The 16,230-nt window shown below is 42.7% G+C and overlaps 1 protein-coding gene across 3 annotated transcripts in view; it reads left to right on the plus strand.

Annotated features, from left to right (window-relative positions):
* Positions 1–16,230, plus strand: part of AGAP1 (ArfGAP with GTPase domain, ankyrin repeat and PH domain 1) — a 308,008-nt gene that overhangs the window by 282,318 nt on the left and 9,460 nt on the right. The gene's annotated exons all lie outside the window — the stretch shown is intronic.

Here is a 16,230-nt window from a genome sequence, read left to right on the forward strand (position 1 = left end):
GAACAGACTATAGGCAGAGAACAGGTCATAAAGGAAAGACTATGATTTCTCCTTTTTTTTTTAAATCCATTCCTGGCTTTCTCTACAAAAATCTGTCAGATAAATCTCTCTGTGTAAAGGCACCCTTAGATGGCTTGAGCTGCAAACAAGTGCAGAAACATTGATGCTTGTTTAGAGAACCTTTTACATGGCTCAGTGATCATGGAGGGAGAGCTGCACAAACGATTGCTAGATCATTTGGTGTGTCATTATTGTGTCTTTACCTGATTTATCTGACAGATTTTTGAAACCAAAGCCAGGAACAGACTATTTACAGAGATCAGGTCATAAAGGAAAGACTGAGATTTCTCCTTTTCTTAAATCCATTCCTGACTTTGGCTTCAAATATCTGTCAGATAAATCTCTGTAAACGCACCATTACATATTGACTGCACATCACCTATTAACACAGGAAAAAGTGCAAGCGGCGAGTGCTGATTTTTTTATTTATTTTTTTTTAAGGCCTTATTCACACGTCCAGTGAAATTGTCCATGGTCGCGGATCCACAACCACGGACAATTTTAGGGCCCATTGAAGTCAACGTGGCAATTCACATGATCTGTGCTGTGACCCGCACCGCGAAAAAATAGGACATGTCCTAGTGCGGATTGCGGCACGGATCACCCCACCACCACCACTGCCCGACAGCAGAGATGACAGGAGAGCATGATGTGCTCATCTACTACTCACCTATTCCCCGCGCTGACCAGCTACACGCGCTCACCAGAAGTGGCCTGGACTATGCTGCTTTCTCCTCGCAGCTTAGTCCAGGACACTTCTGGTGAGCACGGGGAATAGGTGAGTAGTAGATGAGATGACAGGAGAGCACATCATGCTCTCCTGTCATCTCTGCTGCCGAGGGGCGCGCAGAGGGGGTGGATCCGTGCCGGGCGGTGGAGGGGGGCTCCGGCTAGGGGATCAGTGTCGCGATCCTCCTCCAGATCGTGGCACAGATAGTGTGAATGAGGCCTAATAGAGTCTCCACTGCACATGCAAGCAAGAAGAATTGTGGGAAAGTGTGTTTACATTTGCACAGCAACTGCATAGCCACAGTTCAAAAAGTAAAGCAAGAGGTAATAAGATCCATGGGGGAGAAGAACTCTACGGGGATGTAAGTTGCTTTACAGATCCAATGATCTAATGGAAGAATACATTTCTCATTTATTAGAAGTTTTATAATCCAACAGCAACCTCAGCATGCAGTGATAGACAGATTGGAAGCATCTCCTTAGGGGGCTATCTGTCTATCACTGCAGGTTGCTATTGGATTTAAAAAATTCTAATGATTGAGAATATCTTCCATGGATTGCTGGACCTGTCTGTTGAGAAAGCTACTTTTTCTTTCTATATCCTTTATATATATGTATGTGTTACACATCTGACTTTACCTACTTTGCTGTGTGAAAGATTCAAACCTTCAGTGTCCAAAAATGTCCCCCAGTGGGTTCAGTGTCTTTTTTTCTTCATTTTAACATTGAGGATGCATTTGGAGTCATTTTTAAGTACATTTATTAAAAGTTGTTTTTTTTTTTTTAAAGGGAATCTGTCATTATGAAACTACTTTCTGATCTATCAGCATCATGTTACAGGGCAGAAAGATCAGAACAGATACATATATATGACTTGTAACTTATTGACTGTAGCATCTGCCCTTTTTGTTCTTAGGAGTCTAGTGAACGCTACTACTCATTAATAGGACCACCCACTGGACTCCTAAGCATGGAAAGATTAGACATTTTAATGAATAAATTACATTGTTATACTGGCTCTTCTCTCACAGAGATATATATAATTCTGCTCAGTTCTTCTTCTTCCTCTGTAACATAATCTTCGTAGATCAGACTACATGTACATTTTGATATGTTCCCTTTAAATGTGTTCCCTGAAATATGTTATGCTTTATGAACCATCATTGTCACACTTCACTGTATACTGTCTGTACAATGCCTGTACCAGTTATCTTGTTTAAAGAAAACAGGAGGAGTTTTTGTATAAACATCCTTAAAGGGGATATCCATTGCTAGAAAAACATTGACACTTTCTTCCAGAGAGAGCACTGCTCTTGTCTCCAGTTTGGGTGGGATTTTGTAATGCCATTCCATTGAAGTGATTGGAGCTTAATTGCAAACCACATCTGAACTGGAGACAAGAGTGATGCTGTCTCTGGAAGAAAGTGGCCATGTTTTTGTAGCGCTTGATAACCCCTTTAAATAAAAATGTCACCTGGGTGGTGTATCCATTACAATATGTTGGATATTTGTTGTCAGTGTTCTAAAGTATTTTCTAAAGTATCTTTTCATCTGTTTCCATAAAAGACATAAAGGTTTATATGATCTATATACCTACTGACCCTTGGGACTCTAGCTTATAGGAATGTACAGTAGATACTGATGGCATAAAAAAAAAAAAAAAAAAAATCTGTCAGATCCAGACGGTTACAACAATAAGCTGCCAACTTAATTCATTAACTTTATTTAATTGACTGGCAGCAGTAAGGGGTGACACAGCCCCTCTGCTGCCACTAGTGGCTGTGTTGTGAACTGCAGGCTTGAAGCCAGCACATTGTAATGCATATTAGCATTAGAATAGACATTCGATTTGGGGAAGCAGCCAGGCCACAGTAAAGTGAGTGAATGATCATAGACAGGTATTCCAGCTCACTCTGCTGCACTGTGCCACGGCACTAGCAATATGTAACTGTAAAAATCCACAGCATTTCTGCTGTTTGTAGACAAACCCGACAGCTGCCTCCTGTCTGAAGGTGACCACATGCATAGTCACAGCTACACACATCAGACATAGAGCTCACAAGGTCATGTTCTAGTCAAAATCGCCATTCCATCAATAGTGCAATGCTCGTCAACAAAGAGCGAAACATTCTGACCTAGCGGCACCAACCTCTGACCTGAGCCTTGTAAGGGGGCAGTCTGCTGGAGTATAGCAAAGTATAAACAAAACACGGATGCTGGAAATGTACAATTTTTAAAAAAAAAAAAGCATTGAAAATTCCACTCTGATGTTTTTATTCTGCTGTTCTGAAACGGTTACATTGTTCTTGGTATTTTAGACGTTTATGCATGTCTGCAAAATTTTGACATGTTATAATAAATAAAATCAACAGCGACATTTAAAAGTCCATTGCTGTGCATACAAGACATATATAGCTCATGTTTTGGGAGAGATATGTAGGCGGGCGAATGTGACAGGACAATGCTCTTGCTAAACTGACCCACAGACCCATCTGCTCCCCACATGTCACTTCCCCCATTAACAAGCAATTGAATTAATTAAATGCTACTCAGAGCTCGCATAACAAGCTACCGGCAGTGTCCAAATTAGCACTGATAATCAAGGATGATTTCCTTTATTATCCTGCTAAGTGGAGAGCTGGCAGCCCCCCCTCAGCCCTCTCCACGCCTGCCCTCCCCTATTTACTTACCCTGGCTCCTGTCTCTGCCAGCCAGGGTCACCTCACCTCGTTAACTCGCTGTAATCAGGACCTCATGGCTGGCTGTGATCTCCACGCTCTGGTCCAGGGGCCAGCTCTTGCCTTGGCATCGATTTAACCCTTTCACCATGATGAGAAGTTTCAGCTATGAAAAGAGAGACATTTGTTAGGCTTTTCCTTTACGAGTTTTTTTTTTTGTTATTTTTGCCGTCTTCAGCCTGCACCTTCAGTATTCATCCCTAAGCCTTCCTTTCCTTCTCGGCGTCACCTTCTATATTCCTCGGTCCCCTCCTGCCACCTCCTCACTTACCTGTCTCTTCTCTCTCCTCCTGGCACTCTCTCTCTCTGCTCTCCCCCCTCTCCCTCTCGCTGGCTCAGCCTCACACTGATAGATGGTGAGTGGAGGCCCTGTGGTCTCTCAGCTGAGTAATAGAGGCAGGAATTTCATTTTGCAACTGGCTGATTTAATGATCCGAAGGGTAATTAATAGGCTGATTATCTTAATGTTAAATATGTCCGGCAGCAATTACTCTGACCTCCTGCGTGTCAAGGTCCAGGCCTGGCTCTTCTTTCAATTAAGTTCTCTGGGGCTTAATGATATGAATAAGCTCCCCAGCTCTGACACTGCAGCTGCCCAGACTGTGAGAGGCTGCTGGGCTCGTGGGGAGCTTTTAATCAGAGCGTTCCCCCCTTCCCCCTCCACGGACCATCAAATTTAACAATTAGAACAAGGGCAGTTTAACTTTCTTCTCTGCCAGTTTGCTGGTACCAATCACTCCTCTCATATTGTGGTATCTTTTTCTCTACCCTCCGATTGTCTGCTCTCGCTCCCTGCCCTCACGTCTTGTCCTGTTTGCCTTACCCCCGTATTCTCCTACCAGCCGAGTTGACTCATCGCTGCGTAACTTATTGTCCTCTCTTGGTGCTTTCCTTGTTGTTTTATTTTCTTATGTACAGTTGTTCATCTTGTCTCATGTAATTCATGTAAACGGTCTCTTATGACTCAATCCACTGTCTCGGTTTCACAGCCTCTGTCTCTCTTCGAGTTTCTATTTGTCTTTCCTCTTCCTCTCTCCTCTTCTCCAGGGTACGTTCTCGCAGCTCCGAGCTGCCGCGTCTCTCCCGATATTAATTATCTTGTGAGTGCCGCTGTTTTTCCGTTTGACAGGCTTAATTAATTGGCAGCAGCGGCCGAAAATGACAGGGCCACTAATTGCAACTCAAGGTGTATTAGAGTCAGACGGGCTGCGCCGGATCAGCGTGCCCCCGTTGCTGTGCTCAGACTAGGAAGCATTGCCTGTGCCGTGTGTCATGCGTGTTGGCGTGATTGTATGTGATTGTTGCCCGTGTGCTTGTCGCACGGATCTGACATTTTGCTGCCAATAAAGTTTGGACAGCTGGATTGTCTAGGGGCAGCAGATGCTGTGTATGTGTGTGGGGAGGGGGTGCGTAGACGTATCTTATGTTAACCCTTTTATTTGCATCCTGAATGCTGAAACAGGGATCTTATTTAGAGTGTGCAAAATTATGTCCATGGAGGTGAGGTAGGATATGTTCACACAGGTCAGACAGGCTACAGATTTTCCACACCGAAATCAGATGATTTTAAATACATTTTTTATATTTTTGGTGCTGAAATATTGCAGATTTCTGCTGCTAATTCTTCACGCATCTATCCAGTGGGAACATACCCATAAAGGGGTCGCTTTTTTTCCCTACAATCAGAGCAACCCCTGTCCAGGTTATGTGTGGTATAACACCTCAACCCCTTTCAATTCAGGGGAACTGAGCTGTAATACCGCACACAACCTGAGGATAAGAGTGGCACTTTTTGTAGGAGGAAAACAACTATGTTTTTCTAACCTCTTTAACTCCTTTAAGGTATCTGAAGTGTAAAAGCTTTGGCTGTCCAGGCATGATGGGAATTGTAGTTTTGCAACAGCTGGTGGGCCGAAGGTTCCCCAATCCCTGGTCTCGATAAATTCCTCTAATTTGGGGGAAAAAATAGTTTACAAGTATGTAACCAGCTTATGTTCTGTACTAATAAACGTGAAAAAGCCTCAGAGCCTCTTTACTAGTCCAGACTCTGCCTTTACATTCAGTAATACCCATAACATTCAGTGATCTCCTCACCATAACTCTCTCACGTATAGGAACCATGCCAAGTCCAACAGCTTGCCCTCTGAGCAGGCTCAGTAACCAGTCCCTGTCTCTCCTGTAGTTATGTGGCAAGCAAAGCTCCTAGAGCACCAAGAGGCGGTCATACAGGTTCCCTTATTTCTTGCTTTTCTAGCATTCCCCCCTTACATTGAGCAGACATGGCAGGCAGACTTGTGCTTTTTACTTCTCTTTTGTTTTACTAGGCTCCTCAGTCAAGTGTGTGTGTCACGTGGGCACAGTATGCCAGCCTTTGCTCTCAGCGGGAGATTGATTGCAATTTTCACCTTGATTAATTCCAACACAGGGTCCATAATGAGAAATGCCCCTATGTGTGAGATTCTTGTCCCGATGTAAAAGGGCCAGTGCCCAGGAGTATTTAACTCTGTACCAAAATGCCGTATTCTCAGCGCCGTCAGGTTAAGCAGCCAGTGATAGTACATGGAATACTTAGGCCAAGGAACATATCTAGCAGCATGCATGATTTTACAGATTTTATAGAATAGCATTTTGGAGATTTCTTTGTAACATGACCAGGCTGGATATGTTGTTAGGCATTCTGTGCCGCTGTGAAAGGTGAAAGATTCTTCAGCCGACCCCACACAGATAAATAATCTGCTGGCACATATGGGGGCAGTAAATGGGCATCTGGCTCTCTGGCTGAGCGAAAGGATCATGCAGAAGCTGCCAACCGCATTGTCCACCATGCCCAATAAAGACAGGATTGACGTTAATTATCTGCTAACCTTTCTACTTTCAGGATGGCATAATTAGGTCATTTTTCAGATATAGGGTTGACGGGTGTAATGAGAGCGAATACTCTGACTGTATCCAACAGCACAATGGACTCCACTGAAGTGAGGGTCTCTGCGCTGGGAACCCTCTGTCCTCTGACAGCCGGCTTTTGGCAATTTTCCTGGCTATAAGTTATGTCAGTAAGGAAGGAATAAAGTAGATCTATAAAGCAGTTGGTCTGCTCCTTTAGCCCTGTCATTTAAAGGAGAGCTCTACCATACAATACACAATAACCTGAAAAGCAGACGGTATTATAAGGAGCTTCACATGGAGACGGTGAGGGGAGAAGATACACTATCCATATGCATTGTTCCCTACAAGTAGATAGTTTTCCTAACAAACCTTGGGAGCAATGTCAATATATGTATAATACGTCTTCACCCGAGCATTCTGTTCTATAGGGGTAATAATGACAATTAATATAATTGAGCATGATAAGTATTTTGAGCAGTAATTTTATGCCTGAAAACCACCCATAAACGGATGTATGTTTATTGTCCAGTTCTTTTAAACAGGAAGAAAACGGATGGTAATTCCTATTCAGGAATGTTTATTTGCTTTTCAACATATGGCTCTCCAGCTGTTGTAAAACTACAACTCCAATCATGCTCTGACAGCCAAAGGCATGATAGGAGTTGTGGTTTTGCAATGGCTGGAGAGTTGCACAACGAACACAAAATCATTAGATTGTTGCTGATCGTGATCTTTCATGTTGAAAAATCGTCATCAATCTTTCGCTGATAATTCGTTGATTTGTTCGTGTAATAGGAAATCTTTTAGTCGCTTGGGAGAAAAAAAATCCATTTTCTCTCGCCGCAAACGATTAGTGATCATTTATTGACCACAAAAATGATCGTTCATAACAGCAGTCGGTAAATGTAAGGATGCCAGAAACATCCACTACTATATCGCTAGTTATGAGTAGCGATCGTTTTGGCAAGCACTTGCATGGCAATTGCTAAGTGTAATAGGGCCTGTTGATACAAGAATTGAACTAGTACTAATATAATCCATAGAATAAATACTGGGTAAGTAAATTTGATAATCAAATAGAGAAACTTTTAATATGAATTGTCTTCCTGGGAAGTGGCTGATTAAAACTGATGCTAAATGTTTGTATGAATGAAGCAGGAGCCATCTGGTGGTCGTCTTTAGTACTGCAGGCATTTCGACTTCCAGCTCATTTATTACATATATTTGTTTTTGTAATTTTTTTAACATACAAATTATGTTGTATTTGGTGGAAGAAGGGAATGTTATAATTTTATACTGTGGGTATGTGAGGCAGATTTGGCTCCTTATAACTCATTGCACACTTGTTCCTACTTTTGTGCTCTGAATGCTTATCTATGTCTATCCATCGCCCGTTTGTATAATGTATTATATTTTCTGGTGTATAAGATGACCTCCAACTTTTCCAGTTAAAATATAGAGTTTGGGATATACTCGCCATATAAGACTACCCCTCATCCAACGCACACCGAATAAAAATTCATAAAAAACATCAGACAGCAGCGAGATCTGAGAGGCAGAGAAGGAGGTACGGTACCCCAGACACCTGGAGCTTGCTCTGCCCTTCATATGGTCACCGCATACTGCGGGATGCGGCCTTTTTTGAGCTCCCTTCACCGTATGTGGTGACCACAGTTTCCGCAGTCCGATTCCGAAGTTTTTTGTTTTTGTTTTTTTTTTAGCACCAGCCCTATAAGACAACATCCAGTGTATAAGACGATCCCTGGCTTTTGAGGGGGTCATTTTCCTGGGTTAAAAAGTAGTATTTTACACAGAAAAATATCACCACTTAAAGGGGTTATCCAGCGCTACAAAAACATGGCCACTTTCTTCCAGAAACAGCCCCACTCTTGTCTCCAGCTTGGGTGAGGTTTTGCTGCTCAGTTGCATTGAAGTGAATGGAGCTTAATTGCAAACCGCACCTGAACTGGAGACAAGAGTGGTGTTGTCTCTGAAAGAAAGTGTTTTTGTAGCACTGGATAACCCCTTTAATTCTAAGGGCCCTATTCCACAGTAACGATAATCGGCCGCATCGGCCCCATTTGGCCCGATTCGGCCGATTATCGTTCAGTGACATAGAACGAGCAGCCGATGATCGTGTCATTGGCTGATCGTTCATTTAGGGCCAGACCTAAAATGATCGTTCCCCCACCGCACATCTCTAGGGGTGAATAGCGGTGCACGGAGGACGACCGACAATTTGACAAGCAGCAGCAGCATACATTACCTGTCCAAGCTTCTTCTCCGCGCTGTCTTCATCCCAGGGTCCCGCGCGCTCTATCTTCAGAATGGCCGGTCAGCTGACGGAGAGCTCACCCAATCACAGGTGGGACCGCCACGGCCTGTGATTAGCTGAGTGTGGCCTGTCAGCTGACCGGCTATTCTGAAGATAGAGCGCGCGGGACCCGGGGATGAAGACAGCGCGGAGAAGAAGCCTGGACAGGTAATGTATGATGCTGCAAGGACATCGGTAACGATGTCCTTGCAGCCCTCGCTCAACGATCATCTGGCCGTGGAATAGGCCCAGTAAACGAGCGGATCTAGCAGATCGACGCTCGTTTACATCGTTGATCGGGCCCTCCTCGGCCCGTGGAATAGGACCCTAACTCCTTCTTACTGTGACTGTTTACTAAAGAGAATTAGGAGCCTGGAGACCCCTGTTGTAGTGTTAGGTGGGGGTCCCAGCCTTTAGACATTCTTATGTATTCAGTAGGTTATACGTATCAATTATGGAAATACCTTTTTAATCTTCCATTTTGATGAACCTAGCAGAAATCTTTTATATATGGGGGTATCTATTACAGTATTTGGTCCCTTTCCTCATAGTGAGCAGGGTGACCATACGACTCTTAACCAGATAGTTTGTACCTTACTAGCTCCTGCTTGTGGATATAGAAAGTGACCACTAGATGACTGTGATCTGCTTGTGTCTGTAGTCATCAGTTATAAACACAGCACCTATAAGGTTATATCAATGATCCCACCCATTAGTTTATCCTGTGTGGACCGGCTGCCCTACTGACATTACACACATGGACTGAAGCTTCTCTGATCCAAAAATGGTACCTATTTATTTTCCCAAATTTCTATACTGTTAGGTAAGTTGCTCTCCATAGAAATCATCTGATTACAGATATGTTAATGAAGAAGTGATTGAGGATCTTATTATATTTAAAAGGTTTTCCATTTCTCTAAACTCTCTTCTTAAGCAAAGGTTTATATTAGCCCAGCCTGCTGCTTATTTTGCCCATGCTGTGTAGACCCCCCATCCTTTGCCTCCCCCCCACCCTTTGTCCCCATCTCCCATATGAGGGCTGCAAGTCCAGTGTAGCCGCAACGTCTGACATAATTGGATTCTGCATTCTAATCCATCTGTAAAGTATGCGCTGATTAAATTAGCCTAATAGATATTATTTCTTACATGACTGCATAATTCTGTCCTGATTGGTTCTCTGCTCCTCTAACAAGCTGCCCAATTTCCTGCGCGCTCTCTCTCTCACTGATGCCACACAGATTCCTTGCCCGCTTCCTCACTACTGGGGATGATTTACAAGGGGAGAGCGAGTTGGAAAATAAGCAGAAAAAGCAAGATACAAAAATACCCTTATCTTTTGGGATGGTGTTCAGGGGAGTGCCAAAAGTAGTAGATACCTTAATCTGCCTGTGAGAGGAGACACAAGTTTTATTAAAAATCTGATATATAGCAGCAACAATGTTCACAAGATTTAAGATCCATTGTACTAGAATAATGTATATGTGATATATTATACCTGCTATAGATTACAAAGTTATAAAAAAAACATATGCATTGATTTCTGCGTTTAAGTCAATAGCGGCAGGGCTCTACTTTAACACATTAGTCCCCTCTTACACATCATTATAATGGGATCAGTAATTGTGGGCATTATTGACAGTTCCTCGTTTCTATGGCCCCATGTACACATCTGTACTGATCAGTGCTGGGACCATGATCCATGCTGCAAAAATATTGGCAAAAAATAGTACAGGCCCACAACTCAGAAATTATTGGGGCCATTGTAAATTACAAACCGCTTTCAGGTTGACATCTGTAAGAGCCTCAATTTGGGGATTCATTGACGCCTTTTTTAGGCAACTCTCCTCTTTTTTTTTATGGATTCCCAAAATACTAATGCAACAGATATACATTATGGATCGCTTTCTGCTGAACGTGAGCAAAAAGATCATAGACAATCGACCCGGACGGAAAAACAATGCTGATGTGTGAATGGGACCCTAGAAAGGAGGGCTTGCGTGTGTGGGCAGAAGCGAGAGCAGCTACAGAAACAAACAAAAAAAACTGTTATTGGTTTCTCAGTTAGGAAATTGGGCTATTTAGAAAGTTCACATTTTGTCGGACGAAATTCTTTACCCGATTTTACAAAAAAAAATTAGATTAAAATAAAAAATAAAGCATTTTATCATTTTTTTTTTACTTTAAAATACTTTTGTCAGTCTCGATTACATGGGACAAAGCAAAGAGTTAACACACTCAGCAGGCTCTTCTCTCAGCCAGTTGGGGTTTGAACACCTAGACCCCTGATCAACTCTCCTGATGTGTCTCTTAACCCCTCAACGACCAGGCTAATTTTCGTTTTTGCGTTTTTCCCTCCTTGTGTATATAAGGCCATAGCAGTTGCATTTTTACACCTACAGACCCACATAAGCCCTTATTTTTTGCGTCACTAATTGTACTTTGCAGTGACAGGCTAAATTTTTGCATAAAATATGCGGCGAAACCAGAAACAAATTATATGCGCGATGATGTTGAATATTGGGGGGGGGGGGGGGCTTTGTTTTTACGCCGTGTGTCCTATGGTAAAACTGACATGTTATATATGTTCCTCAAGTTGGTACGATTAAAACGATATGTAACATGTATAACTTTTATATTAATTGATGGCTCGTAAAAAAATAAAACCTTTTACAGAAAATAAACGTTCCTTAAAATCCCAGGCTTATAGCGCTTTTATCCTTTGGTCTATGGGGCTGTTTGATGTGTCATTTTTTGCGCCATGATCTGTTCTTTCTATCGGTACCTTGATTGCGCATATGCGACTTTTTTAATCACTTTTTATTACAATTTTTCTGGATTGGATGTGACCAAAAATGTGCGATTTTGCACTTTGGAATTTTTTTGCGCTTACGCCGTTTACCGTGAGGCATCATGAATTAAATAAATTAATATTTGGGGCGATTACGCACGCGGCGATACCAAACATGTTTGTTTGTTTATTTATTGATTTTATTTATAAAATGGGAAAAGGGGGGTGATTCAAACTTTTATTGGGGGAGAGGATTTTTAATTAATAAAAACACTTACATACAGTAATTAGAAGCCCCCTGGGGGACTTATATATACACAGCACTTCTCTCCCATTGAGATCAATGCTTTGTATATAATAGAGCACCGATCCCTCAGATCGGTGCTCTACTATAATGATCTGCTGCAGACCATCCAAATGGATAGCCGAGCCGGGATGAGCGTCATTCCAACGCTGAGAATTAGATGTATGCGATCGCAGAGTAGAGATCCCCCACTAGACATCAGGGACAGGGGGCACAGATGCTATACAAATGCAGCTGTCAGCTTTGACAGCTGCATTTGAATAGTTAATTAGCCGTCCGCAGCGGCTAATACCCGCGGTCCTTGGCTGCACATAGCAATCGAGGACTGCGGGCTGCAGAGAGGGGCGGCGGCGGGAGCCCTCTCTGATCCCCCTTAACGGCTGCATGACGTGTATACCCGTCATGACGTATATATAGATTATAGGACATATTTGAAAGGTTTTTTAAAGGGAATCTGGGACCCGACCCAAGTTCCTGGCAGTGTTATTTAGGCCACAGCATCCTATTCAACATGGTACTTCTGTCTTATCCGTCCATGTAGCAGAAAATGTGTAATCTTAGAGTACTATTACACTAAGTGATTATTATCGGCTGTACTTGGCTGATTACTGGCTATTGCATCCGATAATAGTTTTGCGTAATAGGTCATGTTTGAAATCAACGATCGGCCGACATGCACCTGATCGTTGATTTAAAGCATGACCTAAAATCCCAATCAGGATAGCAACGGTTTGTTCTCCGTCACCTTATGTAGTAGGAGCAGACCGCCGCTCTCTCCTATTTAGATTGTCCGGGCAGCCCCTCCCGCTGCTCCATGCACCCCCACCCTGCTCTTTCCTGCTCAATGTTGGTGCGTGTAATAGCTCTGACAGTGAGCAGGGAACAAGGAGCAAGCAAACATTGATGGAAGTAATATTCACTGCTCAGCACGCATGCGCTGATCTTCCTATCTGCGACGCTGGAATGAGTTTAGGACGCAGGATGCGTACGTGATCAGCGGTGCGGGAACTAGGGGCCTATGTGAAAAGGAGCAGGCTTGACAGAGTGTGACACGGCCGGAGACCCACAACTCCTCTTTGACACTTGGTCACACTAATATTACACATTTTCTGCTAAATGGACGGATAAGATACAGGTTCCACGTTGAATAGGGTGCTGTGACCTATATTAACAATGTCAACAACTCTGGTCAGGTCCGAGTGCTGACAGATTCCCTTCAAAGTGACATTGGCCATTTCAGTTCCATTCTGAATGCAACATATGTGAGTTTTAAAGTTGCATAAAAAAATTAATGTATTTTTTTCACTCAAATCTGTGAGGGCTGCCATTTTTTTTGATTGGATGATTGTGCGACCAGAATGCTGAGGACACTCTGACTCGCTTTTAATACATTTGTGCAAAGCACTTTACTTTTATGCTAAATCTATAGGATATGTCCACTTTTGCAGCCATTGCTTTTTCTCAAAAACTTTCTGAAGTTTTGATTCTAATGCTTCTGTTTTGTGCATACAGATCAGTGATCCATGGATACGCAGCATGAACAGAGCGTGTACAGACCCCACAGTCGTGTGTTACTCTATTCCATATGAAATGACGTATTAAGCGGATCAAGTAATAAACTACACTTAGAGCCCGATTACACAGGACTGTTACTGTGCGAATAATCGTCGTATCGTTCGCGTCGATCACATCATTTAGGTTGACAATAAAATAATCGTTTATCATTCGGTGTGTGTAAACATCGCTCCTTCTTTTGCTGGAATCAGAAGGAGTAAACGGTCTTAGTAACAACCGTAACTAACGACTATTGTCTGTGTGTTGGTGAATGATTTCAGGTCATTCCCCACAAATCGCTCGTTTGCGATTATCGTTAATTGGCAAAAAATAAAAATCTTGTTGTCTAATAGGACCCTTAGATCTGTATGGGAGCTGTATACACAAAATAATCATTTTAACAAAGACTATTTGTAAAGTAACTTTATTTTTTTAACCTGCGTCTGCATACCTTAATCTTCTTGAGTAAAGCGTGCTTCTGGCTTTATGTCATTGCCATTGAGCATGTACGTCTGTCAGAAGACCCTGACTATCCTGTAATAAGGCTAATAGATTTGCTTTATTTAATCATCAATGTTTCTGCTGTTCTCTGAGCTCCATAAAACATTCCGCAGGTTGGTAAAACACTGATTTTATTGATCAGGCACCTCTGGGATATTTATGTGCAGAGCCCCTGTTAGTACATAAATCCACGGATACCTCCCACCTTTCTGGTGCTGTGTAAGTGAGCTGCGGACTGCTGCAGGGCAGGCGGCTCCGAGTAGTCAGTGACACATCAATATAACACAGACACTGTACTGCTCTTACATATATTACACATCATTCTGCTCTATGCAGCAGCTTCTGGATACCTTCAGAGTATCTATTTAGAAATGCTTAGTAAACGATGGAAACACTATGTATATAATGAACATGTATAAAAAGTGTTATTATCCTGCTCGCTGTAGCATGTACACCCACCCATCAATTCTGTCCATTCTCTGCTTCCTCCATCCTTAGCAACCTAGCCCAGTGAAGAAAGCATGCAGCCCCCAGCCAGCCATCTGCTAAAACACTTCCTGTGCCATAGACTAGGCTTTCCCCCTGCAGAGAGAGTTTCCCCCCTCATATTGTCTCCAACTCTTCTTCCGACTTCTCTTCCTCCCAGGTTCTCCTTTGCTTTAAGCAGGATGGCTCTGGGTCCAAATTCCTTGCAGCTAGGACCCCCCCCCCCCCAGCCCCTCCTATCAATTGCCACAGGTGACATCTGTACCTGCATTCTGTGCTGAGTAACTATTATATCATTTTATATAGTGTCAAGTCTCAAAATAACTGATTTCTGAAGAAAAATTGCTCTTTTATCAAGTATCATCAGCTGCCATATATATTAGACCTCCCTGGAGCAAGGGATTAGCCAGGTTGACTTTATAAGATGTAGTATAGCTGGATTTGTCATTTGGTGTTACTTTTCTACAGTTGATTTTCAGGATATTTTATTAAATAATCTGAACGACCACAATATTACATAGAGGTGAAACCACATAATAATGGATATAGTGATCACTTGCCACATTTAACAAAGTATAAAGGAATCCAGAGTATGTCACTTTTACAGCCACATGCTTTTATAGACTCTGTGTCTTCTTAAAGAAACCTCCAAGATAGTGTGGGGAGTCTTATAGGCCATGCAATACCCTCTTGGGTAAACAAATATGCAAAGTCACTCTTCTCCAAGACAAAAAGCGATTCTTCTCCTAAGCCACCTGTTGGAGGTAGCATCCCCTGTAGGGCAGTGCTCCACCCCATGAAGAGCCTTAAAACATGAGTGCAGGTGGAGGACGCAAACACGCTCCACTGATGATATCATCAGTGGAGGGTGTTGGCGTCCTCCACCTGCACTAACCATGTCCTAAGAGCACAAGAAACAAATAAAGATATTTTTCTGATCTTTTTTCCTTTTTTAATTGTTGGATAAATAATGAAAAGTATTTTCATTTAAAAATATCCAAAGTTTTAATTGATTGGAGTCTGGGGGGACATTTATGAAGAGTTGCATACTCCTACACTGGTCTTAAATTAGGCCCCGACCCCAATTGCCTCGCCGAATTCACTAAGAGGTGCACGCCTCTTAGTGGATCCGGCCTGACCTGTGCTTGCCGTACAGCGCGTACAGAAATCCACACCTACGGTACAGATTTCTGTTATAGTTTATGCCTGCGAGCAGGTCTAAATCATATTGGTGTACGCCAGGGAGAAGGGGTGAATCTGCGTAACTCAACTGATCAATACAAGAAGTCAGGAGATGTGTGCACTTAGCATGTTCTCTGCCACCTATGTGGCACTGCTGAGGCCCGCTGTGATCACGTGATATATCTGGGAAGAGATCACGGCAGCTCGATCTACTCTCTGGACAGCCGCTCATTCAATCAATGTTCTCTCATTGACTTATATTGAAGAAATGAGCAGCTGCGATCTTTCCCCATCTATATCTCCTGATCAAAGCGGGTCTCAGCAGTAGTTTCAGTCAGAGACCCACTGTGATCAGTAACTTTTGACATGTTATTTCTGGTGACATGTACGCTTTTAGTGATAGATTCTTGTCTACCTTGTTTGTTATTATGTAGAAATCAGTATTTTTTCAGTATTTATTATTTTTTTTTTATGTTACTGCCCTCCTAGCCGAATATTTGTTCCTAATATCAGAACACCTCATTATAGGAAGCTATAGGAAGCTGTGGTTGGAGAAGTCCCCATGCACCCTAGACATATTGCCGTACATAACTGCATGATACTGCTACCTCTGTGGACACCCAAAAACAATACTGGGCAAGATCTGAAGTGTGTTGCAGGGATGGCAACAGTCACATTTGACAATTAA

This window comes from Dendropsophus ebraccatus, chromosome 9 (assembly GCF_027789765.1).
Source record: "Dendropsophus ebraccatus isolate aDenEbr1 chromosome 9, aDenEbr1.pat, whole genome shotgun sequence".
Lineage (NCBI taxonomy): Eukaryota > Metazoa > Chordata > Amphibia > Anura > Hylidae > Dendropsophus > Dendropsophus ebraccatus.